Below are 18468 nucleotides of genomic sequence, written 5' to 3'. Positions count from 1 at the left end.
CAGGGGCATTATCATATGTTTGCTGGTGGAGACACTGCCAGGTGTGGCATTTGCTTGAAAGCTGGAGCCTTTTTATAATTATTTATTATTTTACCTCCACTGCATTGTGTGCCACATTTTTCATTATTTTTCATGAGTCAGGTGCAAAATACTCCCATGGCCCTTGGTGTCATGTAAAGCTATATTAAAGGAGAAGGAAAGCTACGGAGGCATTTTATTGCCAATAGATTAGCTGCAATAGTGCAAGCTAGAATGCTATATTTATTCTGTACAATGTTTTACCATACCTGAGTAAAAAGCTCTTGAAACTCTCTGTTTGTTTAGGATAGGAGCTGCAGTATTAATGTGGTGTGACATCACTTCCTGCCTGAGTCTCTCCCTGCTCTGGGCTCAGATTACAGTAGAGAAGGGAGGGGTGGGGGAAGAGGAGCAAACTGAGCATGCTCTTGCCCAGGGCAATGAGGTTTAAGCTGAAAACAGGAAGTCTGATACAGAAGCCCATGAGTACACAATAGAAGGAAAGAAATGCTGTGTTTCTTTTGACAGGGGACTCAGAGCAACATTACTTGGGGGGTTTACTGGTATATTTAGATGGACCTTTCTGATAAGGCTTACTTAGTTTTAACCTTTCCTTCTCCTTTAAATAATATATTGGTCTATATTAAATAAAATGAACCTGATTTTCAAATTGTACTTTTAAGCTCATTAACAAAAAACAAACATGCATTGCATACTTCATTTTAAGGTGAACAAACTCCTAACCTTAATATTGGTGAGAGTGGAGCTTTTCAGTTGATGTTTGTCAACTGTTTCCCTTATGTTGTGTCACCAATAATTGACTGTATTCTGTTCTTTTTACCTTGCCTTTAGTCTCATTAAGTTGGATATCTGAGACTCACCATTCAGCTTTATTGTATCTGTTAAAAAGCCATGCTGGTTTTATTGAAAAAGGATATTATTTATAGGATCTGCATGGCTCTTGTTGTGTATTATAAAAAAATTATGTATTTATTTGGATAGAAGAAAGGAAAACTGTCTAACCAACTTGAAAAGTTATTGCAGAACAAATTAATAAAATATCAGTTTGTAAAGTAATCTATCCTAAGGGTAACAGTGCACATGTGATGTATCATAGGCGCTATGGGAACGTAAAATGTAACGGGGAACTTAGAGGAGGTACCTATTGTTTCTATCCGGACGCCTTTTACAGAAGGACTCTGCCGTGTACCAGTAAAGGAAAATGTCGGAGTACTTGCAGCTGGTACGGAGGGCGGTGGAACAGATCCGGGCTCACGGTGGGCTGCGGGGCTCTATGTGGCAGCTGTTCAGGTTAGATACATGAGAGAAAGGCTACGTCCACCGGGGTATACTAACTTGCTCAGGGGGAGACCGGCCGGGGTGCAGTGGTTTTACACTTCCCCATCGTAAGTCACCTTGCATAAATAAACACACTGACCTCTGATTTCCAGTGAATATGTATAGATTGCTGTCTTGGAAGACAATGTGTTCTCCTAAAAAGACGGAGACCCGTATAAAGATTCTGACACCGAATAAAGAAGGCTATTAAGATATGGACCCAATTACTGAAGAATAGCACCAGCGAACTGAATTATTTTGAGATAACCGGGTTTGTTACCCCCTACAAAAATACGACTTGATCTGCTAAGTTTAAAACCTGTTTTTAAGCAATATAAATATGAAAGGCTATTGAGTGGGCATAAGGTTGCCACCTTTTCTGGAAAAAAAATACCAGCCTTCCTATATATTTATCTTTTTTCCCTATTTATAACATTGGGATCAACCATCATTTTTAATACCGGCCAGGTGGCAACCCTATGTGGGCAATGTAAATGTTTGTTATTAGCCCCTTTATTAATAAAGCAGGCATTTTAACATTGATTAAGAACAGGGCATTACAATTAGTCTTAAATCTAGTGGTAATAATTATAATAGGCTCAACCACAGAATGTGTGAAACCTCAGCCTGAGTAGATATTTTTCTTTAATCACCCAGTGCCAAGTTAAAGGAGCAAGGAGTTTATTTTTCAATGGGCAACCATCTAGCCAACAATTTAGGCCTACTTTGTGGCAACAGTTGGAGAATGCTGTGTCTCGTTTCAGCAAAATTATGCACCACCTGGTTTGCTAAGGTGGGAGCAGAAGAACTTGACTGGCCTCAACACCCTGAACTTGAATCAACTGAATACCTGTGGGTTGAATTGGAATGCTGAGAGCCAGGTCTGATCCCCAACAACTGTACCCAACCTCACTAATGCTTTGTAACTAAATGCAAGCAAATCTACAGTGTTTCAGAATCGAGGGGAAGCCTTCCCAGAGAAGTAGAGGCTGTTAAACCAGCAAAGGCTGGCCCAATTTCATATTAGTGCCCGTGGTTTCTGAATAAGATAATGGGCATGTGTCTGATGTTGTTAGGTAAAATAGGCATTTTTAGTATTATATACTTTTTGTTTTTTATGTACCACAAATTAAGGAATGCTTATGATTAGTTGAGCTGTCACAGCAGAATTCTTTACCACACATCCAAAACTTTGGGTGACACTTGTGTCTCTTGTTCAAAACTCTGTGAGTACTGACTACTCAAAATTATCGTTTGTCCCCTTCCTACCCTTTACCCGAGTGGACCTGAAATTATGTTTCTGACGCACAACTTTGGATTGAGGAATGAGAAGGACTCAAGAACAGTCTGGTTTGCAGATTCAAGACCTCTATTCCAGTAACTTGTTTGATCAGCCTACTAAATTGCTTGCTAATCAAATACGTGACCAAACAGTTTGACATCAGACAGGCATTTGGAAATAAATCTTGTGATTTTTCAGTGTGAGAACGGGAGTGCAGTGTGCAGATGTAAAGGCAAAGAACTAAAATCTAATTTTTACTTTCTTTAATGAAAAAGAAATGTATCGCCAATATACTTCAATTAAGAAATGTGTACCGTTTTTATAAGAGATTGTATACAGTAAAATTCCCCCTTAGTTTTACTTGCTCTGACTACTGCAGATAGGAAACAGACTGTCCCTAACTGCTCTGCAGGGAAACTGATCATATCCCCCAGCTTACCTCCCTGACCTCGAGCAGCTTTGTTTGTTTTCCCTATTAAGCAGCCGGCAACTGTGTAGAGATTTGTATCTGCAGACCCAGTGCAGTCTGCATATTCTGATTATTATTCAGTCTTGCTGTATCGACTTCTATGGCAGAAATTATTTGACTTGTGCTGTTTTGATAATTTATGATGATCCCTAAACGTAACCTCCCAACTGAAGCCCAGACCACACTGAGCATGTACGTAGTCTTGGTCTTGCATAGATGTATAACAAAGTTACACGATGGTGACCCCTGTGGCCAACTTTGAAAGCATAAATCATTTGTTTTATTAGGCTTTTGGTGCAGTAAGTTCATGTTTATGTTTAGTATACAAAATACAGCATTTTTAGCATTATTCTATTTTAGACTTTTGTTTCCATTTAATCTAATTGCACAACACTTTACATATCTCTGTGCTGTGTAACTTGAGACATGTCAGGTGATTAGCACCATGTAGAATATATTCTCCTAATAAAGAAGGGCTCAGAGTCATCTTTCGTCATTTGGTGATTTGAGTTGGACCGATTGCTGAAGAGGCCTTTTACTGATTGCTTTGTTTTGGAAGAGTAGTTTTAAAGGCAATATGTATTAGGGCCTATACAAAGTTCAAAAATATATGTTTTAAGAACAGTACTTTAAAACACTTTAAAAGTATTTTAAAGTAATTAATTTATCATGAACTGTTTCCCTGAACTGGTCCAACTGTGAGTTTGCTTCAGAAATACTATAAACAAGCTGCTGTGAAGCCATGGGGGCAGCCATTTTGAAGCACAGATTACACAGCAGATAACAGATGCACTCACCTGTGCCTTTTCTCCTTTTCAACATGAATGGCTGCCCCCATGGCTACACAGCAGCATATTTGTATAAACTCTAGTAGTTTTTCTAAAGCAAACCCATAACTATATTGTGCCTTATATTCTAATTACTTTAAAATGCTTTTACTTTTTGGTGTTACTGTTCCTTTAAGTTTCTGATGGATATCACAGTTATTAGAACATGAACAAACCATGGAACATTATTTATTTCAATATCCACAGATGTATGTTTTGATAGTAAACATAAAGCTGTTTTTCCCTTTTAATGTGAACATATAATAGATGTAGTAAGCCTCCAATATGTATGCAGAATATTTCATTTTTACGTGTCCAGAACAGAGGCCTGCTTTAATATCGCCAGACACAACAGCTTTAATATTCAAGATACCACGGTCATCACTAGATATTCCTAAAGTTATCTAACATACACCCTTTTTATGAAAGTGTTTCATTATGCCTGCAGGACTAATTGATGTATTTAATTGAACTGCAATTATATGGAAATGAATAATTAATTAATTGGTGCACCTAATATGCAGCTGGCCATGTCACTTATAAAGGACTAGACTTTATATTGTATGATGTTACTGGAATTTATTTTATATGTCCTAGTTTATATTGAAAGTAAAATATACTTTCATTTCTCTCATGCAGGGTGAATGATCTGAAAACTGGTACTCTCGTTGGTGTTGACCAGTATGGCAGTATTATGAAGATAAACGTTACTTCTTTGTTAAGATTTAACACATTTGTCCGGTTTTACTGATTTTAAAGTTATCCATGTACATGTGTGTTTGATACACGATGACCAGATTACTTTTTTCAGAGCAACATTTGAACAGTTTGTAAGTTGTTTCCTTACAAACATGCTCTTCCCAACTGTAGTCAGAAACCTGAACTGTAGGTGGCCCCATTGTTGCAAAATTCTTTACATAGGCATTTTAAAAATTTGAATTGCAAAAGTGCTCTGAGCAATTTTTTTTTTTTTAAGATTTACATTTCCTTTAATTATTGAACTGCCTGCCACTCTGCTTGTTAGTGTTCTGCTGTGTGTCACTGCCAAAGATTCCCTATTAAAAGAACAATAACATCAAAAAATCAGTGTTTTAAAGTAGTTAAAATATAATGTACTGTTGCTGTGCACTGCTAAAAATTGTTTATTTGCTTCAGAAACTTTACTATAGTTGTAAATAGATATATTTGCGCAGGCCATGCCTCTTCCATTTACATGTTGTTAGCACTATACATGCCATCACCCCAGAAAATAATGTGCGCTACATGATTATATAAATATTGTCAGGTAAAAATATGGAGCACAGAATCATTGCTTACATTTTTGTTAATATATGCCCAGGGTATTTTAATAAAATTTTGATTAAATGTATACATGCTGACTAATCATACTCCCTTGTTTGCAGCTCGTCATCGATGGGTGGATTATACAAGTGAAATGAATGGAAAACCAACATACTGGGAGGTAGATGGAAGTATGGTTCCCCCTGAATGGTAAGGTTCAGTGTTAGATTAGGGCACAAAGGGCACATGAAATTAAAGGGATACTGTCATGGGAAAAAAAAATTTTTTCAAAATGAATCAGTTAATAATGCTGCTCCAGCAGAATTCTGCACTGAAATCCATTTCTCAAAAGAGCAAACAGATTTTTTTATATTCAATTTTGAAATCTGACATGGGGCTAGACATTTTGTCATTTCCCAGCTGCTCCTGGTCATGTGACTTGTGCCTGCACTTTAAGAGAGAAATGCTTTTTGGCAGGCTGCTGTTTTTCCTTCTCAATGTAACTGAATGTGTCTCAGTGGGACATGGGTTTTTACTATTGAGTGTTGTTCTTATCTACCAGGGAGCTGTTATCTTGTTACCTTCCCATTGTTCTTTTGTTTGGCTGCTGGAGGGAAAAAGGGAGGGGGGTGATATCACTCCAACTTGCAGTACAGCAGTAAAGAGTGATTGAAGTTTATCAGAGCACAAGTCACATGACTTGGGGCAGCTGGGAAATTGACAATATGTCTAGCCCCATGTCAGATTTCAAAATTGAATATAAAAAAATCTTTTTGCTCTTTTGAAAAATGAATTTCAGTGCAGAATTCTGCTGGAGCAGCACTATTTACTGATTCATTTTGAACATTTTTTTTTCCCCATGACAGTATCCCTTTAAGGGCCCACTAAAACCTAACATTTTTTCTTTATGCTGGTATCTCCATCCCCATAGATTCATTGTTCATATTTAAATGATCTGCTCCCTTTTGCTCTTATATCATTGTGCACTGACAGGGCCAGCACCTGCCAATGTACACAGTGTGGATTCACAAAATTCTTCCCTGTGAAATGTAGACTGAATACTGCAAATTCTTCTTGAGATACTTACCCCACCAGCCCTATATAACAGTCTGTCTGGATTCTCCTGCTGTCTGGGGCAATACATTTGGCCTCTGTCTTTACCCTGACTCAGTCACAGAGCTCTAAACTAACTCTTTACTATATCTCTCTCACTGCTCAAAATTAATTAAAATACAAGCAGAACCTGGAAATGTAGTATAGTAATAAGTTAATACTCCGCACTGCAGAAAGGGGGACCCACCAGGAAAATTCCCAGGACACAGGTCACTTGACATTGATAAGAACGACTGCTTTTAGAAGCACAAAAAACTATTAATTGCTTATACCCAATCATGTAAAATTATATTATGAGCTTAATTTATGAAACAATACAATTACTTGGTTTCATTTTAAATGTGTGTTTCTTTAGGTTAATAATGACTCATGGTTGATTCTGAGCATGTTATCACCCGAGTATTTTCCTTGCTTATTCACATTATTGCTGGGGGCCTAATGATTTTAAATGCGCCGCAAAATTAGTACACCAAGGGGCAGTGTTTGATTTAAGTACAGTGAGGGGCCTTGACATGCAAACTTACCCATACTGGCCAAAGTGTACTGCTAATACCTCATTTTTAATACCCATTCAAGTGGACACTGTGAACTGGCAATGAATTTCTTTGTCTTGGCGGCTTTTTATAATGCTGTGTAAAACGTGGTATAAAATAAATGGTGAATTAAGAACGCTGTGTCATTTATTTATTTTTTTCTTTTTTACACTGCCTGTTCGTCGTTTTTTTATTTTGTTATATTTTTGGCATAACCAATTCAAGTCAATGGAAAACATTTCTGCACCATTTGAAATTTTATACAGTTTGAAAAACAAGCATTTTTTTTACTTGGTGATGCCGATCAGATGGTCACGTGTGGTGTATTTGATCTCTTTGTTGTCTTTACACAGCATGGTAAATGTTGTCCCCACGAAGTTTGCCTAATTTCAAAATGTACCAAAAAGCAAAATATTTTTAGTATTCAGCATTTTATTCAGATAGTGTGGTGTATATAAGTCATTTGGATCATCTTTGAAATAGATGGGCCATGCAAAAGGTCTTTGCACTGTCTGATAAAGGGTAAATGTTACAAGTTAAACCCCAATTTTCAAGTTAGCCACTAAGCTAAGTATGCCTACATTTGGCCAACAAGGAATGAGGTGTGTGTGCCACATACATTGCTAAGTTCTGCTTACTTATATGTCTGCTGACTGGAACACTGGGCTTTATTGCTTTACTTTATACTGTTAAAAAATAATATATTATATTTCCCACTATAATATTTACATTTTTCTACTGATTTATAGTTCTGGAAAAGTGACTACAGCTTGCCGTATGCAGACAGAAGTAGATCTGGACCCATTTTGGCAACACACACACTGGGGCAAATTGTGCTGATCTGATAGGCTGTGGACCAAGAATCTGATCATATAAAAGGGCCTGAGAAGGATGAGGTCTGCATCAATGTGTTGGTGTGGTCCTCTTCAGATTAAGAATAAACTTGGCCTGATTTTTGGCCAAATATCACTCGGGCATGCCTGTTGCTTGACCCCATACCTGGGCCAATAAGTTGCCAACTTGGTCTGGAAGGACAGTTTTTATCAGCCCATGTATAGCCACCTTAACAATGAAGTAGACCTGTGTCATACCATTTAGTCTGCAATCAAGCCATACCATTGCAGACAGCAGGTTTTTGCCCTTCCAAACTTTTTTTATACAATCAGAGTAACCTCTTAAAACATGATATAAATCCCTTGCTTGTCCTGTTAGTTTTTGCTAAAACAGAATTCTTATAGTGAGAGTACTAAAATAAAATTGTATTGTGGTTGTTCCTGGAAAGTGCATGAGAAATGTTATTTGGCATGCCATCTTACATTTCTCACAGTTATAAATTACCCATATTTATTTATAATAAGGTTTTTACAGTGTTCCAACCTGAACAATAGAAGGATGAATGATATCTGTGTTTGGATTTTGCACAGGAACCACATGGTGATGGTAGGGGCCAAAAGAAACTGCATTTTTGTGTTACTTCCTTTATAACTTCTACTTGGCTTTATACACACAATGCTGATGGTCAGAACTAAAATCCCCTTTAACACAGTTCCCAATATATAGCCCCTATTATGCAGCAGTGAGGTTAAAAACCTTGGCAGCATTTACAGAACCTGATTTGGGAGCATACTTGTGCTTTATATCTCAAACAAGCTGCAAACTAAAGGTCCTTTTTACTTTCCCAAAATATGGGATCCAGTTTCCACTCCTCCCCTGCTTTTGTCACTGAAAATGTGATTGGTTACTCATTTCAAGCTAAAGCATGGATGTAAAGGTGACTGAACGTGGGCACATTTAAAAGAACAAAAAATTTGTTTAAAGGAGTGACCGTATAATCTTTTATTGCTTCACACTGGTAAAACTAGTGTGTTTGCTTCAGAAACGCAACTATAAAGTTTATATAAACAAACTGCTGTGTAGCCATGCGGGTAGCCATTCAAGCACAGGATACACAGTAGATAACAGAAGTTCTGAATAATCCCATTGTATACTACAGAGCTTATCTGTTATCTGCTGTGTATCCTGTGCCTTTTCTCCCTTTTCCAGCTTGAATGGCTGCCCCATGGCTACACAGCAGCTTGTTTATATAAACTCTATAGTTGCGTTTCTGAAGCAAACACACTAGTTTTACCAGTTCAGAGTAACAATACATTATATTTCCATTACTTTAAAACACTTTTATTTTTTGGTGGTACTATTCCTTTAAAGGAATTGTTTTAGAGCTTGCAAGTCATGGGAGCTTTGTGTTAGGGGTCTAGCAGGGGGTGAGGAGGAAGTTAGTGAGAGTTAAAATGTGAGCATATTGGGATCAGAGAGGGGAAACGGTAAGTTAGTAAAATTGGTGGTTGAACAGAGTCTGGTAAATATAAGATCCAGTAGTGAGAGGGGGGAGTCTGAGCACAGAGATAAGCCTAGGGAGGATGTTGGTGAAAGAAGTCTAGAGACAGAAGGGTTGTTAATATTGTTAACAGGTATATTAAAGTCACCTAATATGATGGATGGGGTGTTGGGCTTATTTGCCCATGTATGAGGCCCTCCAACAAGCTTTCTCAACCTGGGCAGGTTTAAAAATCCCTCTGGGTACACGGCCTGCAGACTATGTTTATAGCATCTTACAGAAGCCCTTCTGCCATTTGCCAGAATCTACAGATTGGCTGTACAGTTCTGGGCAAATGGATCGAATCGCCCTATATCGCCCATCTCACATGTATGGCCACCTTTATTTGTCACCATGCACACAGAGTGGGTTATACCCACAATATTCAAAACTGAGCATGTCTTGTATTTGTAAGACTGCAGATTTGTCTGCACATTGTTACCAAAACCCAAACATTGTGTAGCAGTCACTTTGATGGCTTTCTGAAGTGCAGCTCCCCCCCTGGGGAGGGAAAAGGAGGATGTCAAAGAAGCTGTATGCAGAGGGAGCATGTATGTATATACCTTTATTTATAAAGCACTACAAGAATACACAGCAATGTACAATTTTACAATATAGAAAAGTATACACAGGGAAGAGAACATTATAATAAGTGAGTATAAGTATAAAGAGATTAAGTGCTCTGTTGTAAGAGACACAGATTTACAGATTTGATGTATTTTTTAACCCACTGCATCGTGTCATACCTCCCAATGTAACCAATTGAATGATTGGGACATTTGAGGGTACTGACCCTGATATACTTGCCTCTTGTCCACCCTAAAGTCAGCCTACTTTGATTAAGCTCTTCCCATTTCATGTCCAGAAGTCTAGACTGCCTTGCCTAGGTACCTTTAAACTGTACCTCACTCCATAAAATCTTTTTTCCTATCTATTGTATTTCTTTACTTTTTCTGTGGCCATATATTTATTGCATGTTACAAGGAATTGTTTAGTATAAAAATAAAAACTGGATAAATAGATAGGCTTTGCCAAATCAAACATGTTTTCAATATAGTTAGTTAGCCCAAAATGTAATGTATAAAGGCTGGAGTGACTGGATGTCTAACATAATAGCCAGAACACTACTTCCTGCTTTTCAGCTCTCTTGGTTTCCACTGATTGGTTACCAGGCAGTAACCAATCAGTGACACGAAGGGGGGCACATGGTTCATAACTGTTGCTTTTGAATCTGACCTGCATGCTAGGGATCAATTGCAAACTCACTGAACAGTTATTTCCCATGTGGGGCCCCTTAGGGTTAGTTCACACGAGGAGATTCGGGGAGGTTTTGTCGCCTGGCGACTAATCGCCTCGTCTTCTGAGCGACTATCTCCCTGAACTGCCTCAGCGTGTTTTCTCATAGGCTATAATGAAAAGTGGTTTGCGCTAATGCACACGCGACAATGCGTTTTCATTATAGCCTATGGGAAAACATGCTGAGGCAGTTCAGGGATATAGTCGCTCAGAAGACGAGGCATTTAGTCGCCAGGCGACAAAACCTCCCCGAATCTCCTCGTGTAAACTAACCCTTATAGTCAATGACTAACGCAGGGTAAGAGAGCTGAAAAGCAGGAAGTTGTATTCTATTATGTTACACATCCAGTCACTCCAGCCTTTATTTATTAAATTTTTAGCAAACTAACTATATTAGAAACATGTTTTATTTTGCACAGCCTATTTACCCAGTTTTTATTTTTACGCTAAACTATTCCTTTAAAGACCTCCTGACATATTGTTCCATATATATATATATATATATATATATATATATATATATATATATATATATATATAGCCAGTCTTCTAGCTAGATATTATTCATGCTTATCCTCAAACTGTTACATTTTCTGCAAGATATAAATCTGTAAAGCTTGCTGAGCCCTTCCCTTCAGCAGTTCAGTAAATATTCCCAAATTGCCACTGCAGTTACAAGCCATTTCAAGTGCAGCAAGATTTTCTTTGCTGTGCTACTAACCTGTTATTATTTAGTTGTGTTGCAGCAATATAAAGTCATTTCAGTATTGAGTATCTGCCACAAGGGTGCACTAATGCCATAGCAAACCTTTTTCTCGTTCTATCACAGCAATGTTCTTTTTTTCTTTAAATGTTCTATTTTCTCTACTGGGTGGCACAACAAACCAACTTGGCTTCATGGCAATTAGCGCTCCAAACAATCAAAGGGATCAAAATGTACTGAATAGGAAATTTTTTTGCAAATGTTGCCTCTTCCTCTTGGCCAGGTGCTCTGTCAACAGTGTCCCCACTGTAAATATAACTAAACACTCCGCAGGCAGACAGCACTTCTGGACAAAATTTATTTTGGTGACAGCCTATGCGGTTTGCAGCAGTCAACACACACACACACACACACACACACACCAGCTTGGAAATACATTGGTTTATGTGTGGCTAGCTTCAGTGACAGTGATAATAATTCAGGTTCAAGTACCTGGATCAATAACTATTGATTGCCAGACAGTGAATGCTCTTATCAGTTCTTCTAGTATTTGTGTTCTTACCCTGTCATTTCACAGCTTTGATTTGGCAGATTGACTTGCATTTCACTTATAGACTTTAAAAGCAGTTGTAAAAAGGAATGTGCTCAACCCAGGGCTTAGACAACGAAAAGCTGCAATTTAAGTTCTGACTTAAACGTGAAAGTAAGGCTCCAGTATTTGGCATAATGTTTTAAGGAGGGTGCTGTGTTTTGCCATATGCAAACTTTATGGATTTAATACATCCCTAGTTGTAGGTCTGCTCAACAGGACAGGTGTAGGCCTGCTCAACAGGATAGTTGTTCCTGTTCTTGTAAGTTGTTTAATATTGCAAAAAAACATTGTCCAGGTATGTTCCATCAAGTCTGATCAAGAGAACACCTTCAAGTGTTCTCTAAACAGGGAGTAGTGGCTATACTGCAATTTAACAATGTTCCAATTCTTATTGCATTTTTGTCAACAACAAAAAAAAAACTACTGGTCTAGGGAGAAAAATGTAGCAATTGATTCATTGGGGGTGCCTAACCTATAGTCAGCCCCCAGTGAATTAACTTTGGTTTTCCTGTAAAGAAGGAAAGTCTAAATCATTAGGGTTTGCCAAATGTTAGGCACCCTCTATTGATTACAACCTGCCACTTCAGGATTGTTCTCCTGATAGCAGAGAACTGCACCGCCCAGGTGCTTCTGTAGGAGCACCATGGAGCAATTTTCTGCTTCAGTGGCCCAAGCTGACACATTTCACAGTAGAGTGAGTAGTTCAGTTCTGGCTTTTTTCTCTACTGTGCATGTGCACCCGGGCAAACAGGGAAGAAGCAGAAAGAAGATTTCTCAGTGGTACTTGTGCAGAAGAATCCCCTGTTCTGCTAACAGGAGTACTGACCTAGGATGTCCAGTAAGTAAATACAATCACTTGGGGGTGCCTAACATTTGGCACCCGCAGTAATTGAAACTTTCTATTCTTTCTGTATTTGGGTAGAACAGAACAACAGTGCAAGCTATAGTAACAGATTATAATGCAAACTTTCTGGACACTGCAATTCCTTTACCACAGGGTTGCCACCTGCCTGATTTGACCACATTTTTCAAAATAAGGAATTCTGAATGAATGATCAGCCATCACCGATCACTGTCATAGCCCCACCCCCTGATGTCACAAGCCCACCCATTAATTGGCTCCACCCTGTCACCTACCTGTTTCCAATGTCACTTACCCTGCCCAGACTTCCCTACTTGGAAAGGTGGGAATCATTCTTTACCAGGAAAGTACAGATATGGGGACTTTTCCAGAAAGCTTGGTACTTGAGGTTTTCTGGAGAAAGGCAGCTTTCTTTAATTAGGATCACCATGGCTTATGTCTACTAAAAACATCAAAATACAGTGCCCAATACTGCTTGAAATAGCAACAATACTGCTTGAAATATGTGTTCAGGTGCTATTAACCTTGGATTAAAGACTCTGGGAATGCTACCCTTTATTTAGACACTGGGTTGAAGGACTCAGAGATGGCACAGTCCATACAATTACACTTGCTGCTTTTTCCTGCATTTTGATTTAATCGCTTCATTGTGACATACTTGTAACAAAGCCTTTCAATTTCTCTTCGTGTTCTGGGGCCTTACATGGTTTTATTGATTGCCAAATAACACAAGTTCCTTCAGGTTATTGTTAGCAGTAATTTTTGGAAGCCTAGCTCTTGTCTTCCATGTATGCAACAATGTACTCAGCAGGGCTGAGTGCCATTACCAATGCTGTTATTCGCTAAAATGTATTATTATAAGAAAGCGCACAAAGCCAAATGTTTTCTGAAAACATGATGCACTTGCTGTGAATAAAAGAATGGTGTAGCTGAGTATATTCATGTACTTGCTTTTTGTTGAGGGGGTATTCTTATTTCAGAGTTGTCTTGTGACGCTGTTAGTTAATGGGCATGTCAACCCTCAAAATTGTGATTTTTTTTAATAAAAGAAAATCTAATCCTAAGAAGCTTTGCAATATACATTCATTACAAATTTGCTATGGTTTTAAAGGGGACCTGTCACTGGAAAAAAATATTTCAAATCCTATTTTATTACACTGTATAAATTATCTGAATCTTGTTTCCTTTGGTCTGGGAACTCGTAATTATAGCAAGCAGACAGGAGACATTTTGTGGGCACTGTTATTAAGGCAAACCTTGCATCATCTCAGAATCTTGTTTGTGCACCAGAATGGGGGCACCTGATGTCCATCCCCATGCCCTGGCTACGAATTAAACGGTGAAGAGAGAGGGAGAATGTGGGGGGAGCAGTGACATCTAGGAAGTGCTGAATGGAAAGTGAAAGTAATAGCCTGCCCCACCTCTATGCCTAAGCCATAAGAGGCGGGTCAGACAATATTTGATTGACAGCTGAGATTTTAAATGAGTTTACAGCTATGAATGCTTTAATAACAAAAATAATTTGGATTTGGATTTTCAAAAGGACTTTTATTATACAGATTTTTATGTCTGGCTGACAGGTCCCCTTTAAGTTATTTTTATACTGTATGTATTGGTATTAAAAGCAGTGTTTGTCCCTTTCTATTCTCTGCGCTGATGGCTCAGACTGTTGATACAATGTAAGACAAGGCAGCTGTCTTTTGCAACATTGGTTTTCATTTTTTATTATTTGTGATTTGTGTTATTTATCTTTTTATTCAGCAACTTTCCAGTTTGCAATTTCAGCAATCTGGTTGTTAGCAACCATGCACTGATTTGAATACGAGTTGATAATATGAATAGGAGAGGCCTGAATAGAAAAAAGAGTAATAAAAAGTGAAAATAGCAAAAAATATGTAGCTTTACATTGTTTTTTAGATGGGCTCAGTGACCCCCATTTGAAAGCTGGAAAGAGTCAGAAGAAGAAGTCAAATAAATAAAAAACTATAAAAAAAGAAAACCTAAAGACCAATTGAGAAGTTGCTCAGAATTAGCCATTCTATAACATACTAAAAGTTAACTTAAAGGTGAACCACCCCTTTAAAGGGATACTGTCATGGGAAAAAAATGTTTTCAAAATGAATCAGTTAATAGTTCTGTTCCAGTTAATAGTGCAGAATTCTGCACTGAAGTCCATTTCTCAAAAGAGCAAACAGATTTTTTTATATTCAATTTTGAAATCTGACATGGGGCTAGACATATTGTCAATTTCTCAGCTGCCCCAAGTCATGTGACTTCTGCTCTGATAAACTTCAATCACTCTTTACTGTTGTACTTCAAGTTGGAGTGATATCACCCCTTCCCTTTCCCCCCCAGTAGCCAAACAAAAGAAAATGGGAAGGGAACCAGATAACAGCTCCCTAACACAAGATAACAGCTGCCTGGTAGATCTAAGAACAACACTCACTAGTAAATCTCTTCTAAAGTGTAGGCACAAGTCACATGACGTGGGGCAGCTGGGAAATTGACAAAATGTCTAGCCCCATGTCGGATTTCAAAATTGAATATAAAAAAATCTGTTTGCTCTTTTGAGAAATGGATTTCAGTGCAGAATTCTGCTGGAGTAGCACTATTAACTGATTGTTTTGAAAAAAGATATGTTTTCTGATGAAAGGATCCCTTTAAGTAAATGCTGCTTTCAGTAGCAATTGGTTTTACAAATAACTTTAAAAGCACTGATTTTTTTTTTTTAATAGTAACTTTTTATTAAGTTTTCATTAATAATGAAGGAAGTACAGTAAGAAGGAAGAAGAAAGACAAATATTGGACTTTTTCAAATATAATTATTGGACCGTTGTTGCGGGTGAATCCAGCCAAAGAGTCCATATTTTTTCGAATTTCTCTGGGCAGCCTCAGGCAATATAAGTTAACTTGTCAAGTTCCAGCTGAGAATTTATGATTTTAATACATTTTTTAAGTGTAGGAGGTGTTGGTCCCATCCAGTGTAGGGCTACCATTTTCCAGGAGAACAAGAGTGCTCTCATCAATAATCTGGAGTGGGTTCTGGGTACCAGAGTATCTGTTACGCCTAGTAGGAAGGTAGCTGGGTTCAGTACTTGCGGTAGAGTAAATTTGTTGGCTAAAATTTGCATTACTTTTCCCCAAAATTTCTGTATATCTGGACAATACCATATGAGATGTATGAAGTCCGCATCTGGTGAATTGCAGCGAGGACATCTGGAATGTTCTAGGCGACCCATACGTTGTAGTTTTTTTGGTGTCAAGTACGTTTGGTGTACAGTTTTAAATTGAATGAGCCTGTCTCCTGTGCTGATTAGAGGGAGCTAGAGACTGTCCTCCATCTCTTCCCATTCATCAGGTTCTAAGTGAACTCCACTACCTTCCCACTTAAGTTTGACCCTGGGTCTGATGTCATATTTTTGAGATGCATGCTATGTGTATGTTTTAGATACTAGCTTATGTTTCCCTGGTGATTGTATTATAGTTTCTACTGTTGTTTGTTGTATTTTCGGTGGAGTATTATGAAATTGAGAGTGGTATAAATATTGCATTTGTATGTAGCTATACACTGACAGATCTGACAATTCCGGGGTTTGTTGGAACTGCTCTAGAGTTTTGAAGATGCTCGCTTACGTTCTATGTTGAGGTTGCTTGACTTTTCTTTTATTGGGCAACTTTTTATTTTGGGGTTGGTTTGCCTTTTAAGAAACCTGTATGTATAACTAAACAGTAAAATAAGAAGGTATAGAGCAGAGTTTTCTGAATTTTTGTTTCAAGCCACTTTTGTTTTCTATTTTTTGAGCCCCCCCCATAGTTAATAACAAATCCATGGCTACATAACCACATGAACATAACAGATACAATGATATAGTTTTGTGAACACCCAGATTAATCTTACCATAACTGACCTTTAGGTTCAGTGCACATTCATTCACTGCTAGAGCACCCTAGGGTGGGGATGGGGCAGTCACACAGTTTGAGAACCTCTAGTATAGATCATAGGCTTTTACTTATTGGCGGCCTAAGGTAATAGATGGTGGTAACGACAGCTAAGAAAGCGAAGGAGAAAATGTATTGACTGGGAGTGAAGAATTAATGCATCATTAACGCAATGGAGGGGCAGGCATACATTCTATAGCACTCCCATGTTCCCTGTACAGGTATGGAACGTGTTATTCAGAATGATCAGTACCTGAGGTTTTCCGTGAAATGGTTTTTTTCATTCTTCTACTAGAAAATCATGTAAACATTAAATAAACCCATTGACTGGTTTGCTTGCAATAAAGATTACTTGTATCTTAGTTTGGATCAAATACCAGCTACTGTTTTATTATTACAGAGGAAATCATTTTTAAAAAATGTTGATTATTTGGCTAAAATGGAGTCTATGGGAAACGGCCTTTCTGTAATTCAAAGGTTTCTGGATAACGGATCCCATACCAGTTTAACCCATACACAACTATTGAGCTGTGTCTGCAACGGAGTAGTGCTTTTCCCACTCTCAATGTGCCATTTAACATTGTGCACCTCACCAAGAGAAACCATCGGCTGCAGTTGCATTACACCTTGATTTCTATGATCTGTACATACTAAATGAGCAATGCTTTAATTACACTGTTTACAAAGACAAATAATTACTGAGGTTATAAATGTTCTTGTGTCATTTGTATATTGTCCCTGCTGCAATATTGTTATGTAGATAAGATGATAAAAATCCAGCCTGTGTTATTAAAATGAGCAATACATTAGCAGTGTAGTACAATTACAGGTTATGTTCTACTCATAACTGAAGAATGCCTGCAGGCTAATCATCTTTTAGTCACGAGTTAGAGCAGCAAATCGGTGTTGCTGAAAGGTGCAAACATGATTTGTCTAGGTGGAAATCACAACATTTCCCTGGTTGTTCTAACCTGGTGAACTGGTAAAAGATCTCTTCGTAGCAAACTAATTGTAATTATGTAAAACTCTGCATGCTTTGTGCATTCTATCATTTATTCATTATCTTTTCTTGCTGTGTCTCATCAGGCATCGCTGGCTTCATTGCATGACAGAAGAGCCTCCGACGACTCATCCCCCTGTTACTCATAAATTTGTCTGGCAGAACCATAAATTCAACGTCAGTGGCAGCCCAGAGCAATATGTTCCTTTTCCTACCACTCGGAAGAAGATTGAGGAGTGGATTCCACCTCAACCAAAATAAAAATGGTGCTGGCTTTAAGAGATCACATGTATTCCCATAATTCTACAAATATAAATATATTTAATAAAAACTGTTTGCCAAACTGCACAAACCATTTTTTTGGGTTATCCACAAAAAATTGAAACTGATTGGTAACCATTACCTGAGAAAATCATCAAGATAAAAGGCACTAGTTGGCTACTTTTATCTAGTGCGTCTTGTCTAAAATAGTTTTTTTGACTGCTTTACTAACATTGTTTTGCTTTTGCCCCCCCCCGAGATTTAAAGGGCTTGTTCACCTTTAAGTTAACTTTTAGTTTGTTATAGAATGGCCAATTATTTATTTAATTTTTTTTTTTTTAATATCTGTCTTCTAGTTTCCAGCTTTCAAATGCCCCTAACTTGTTACTCACCTCTCTGCACAGGTCCTGTCCACGGAGCTCACAGGCACCATCTTCTCCCAAACGGTCTTCTTTCTGCTTTGATCAGCCTTTTTTGGCGCATGCGCAGTAGGAGCATTTACTGGTACGGATCTACTGCGCATGCGCCAAAAGATGCCGATTAATCCAGGAAGAAGACCGCTTGGGAGAAGATGGCGCCT

General features: G+C 38.1%; 1 pseudogene; it reads left to right on the top strand.

Annotated features, from left to right (window-relative positions):
* Positions 1-1197: 1197 nt before the first annotated feature.
* Positions 1198-17970, top strand: LOC108711066 (annotated as a pseudogene).
* The last annotated feature ends 498 nt before the right edge of the window (positions 17971-18468 follow it).

Source organism: Xenopus laevis, chromosome 3L (genome assembly GCF_017654675.1).
Source record: "Xenopus laevis strain J_2021 chromosome 3L, Xenopus_laevis_v10.1, whole genome shotgun sequence".
In the NCBI taxonomy this organism is placed as follows: domain Eukaryota; kingdom Metazoa; phylum Chordata; class Amphibia; order Anura; family Pipidae; genus Xenopus; species Xenopus laevis.
Note: the sequence above shows the minus strand (reverse complement) of the source record. Positions and strands in the feature narration are given on the sequence as shown.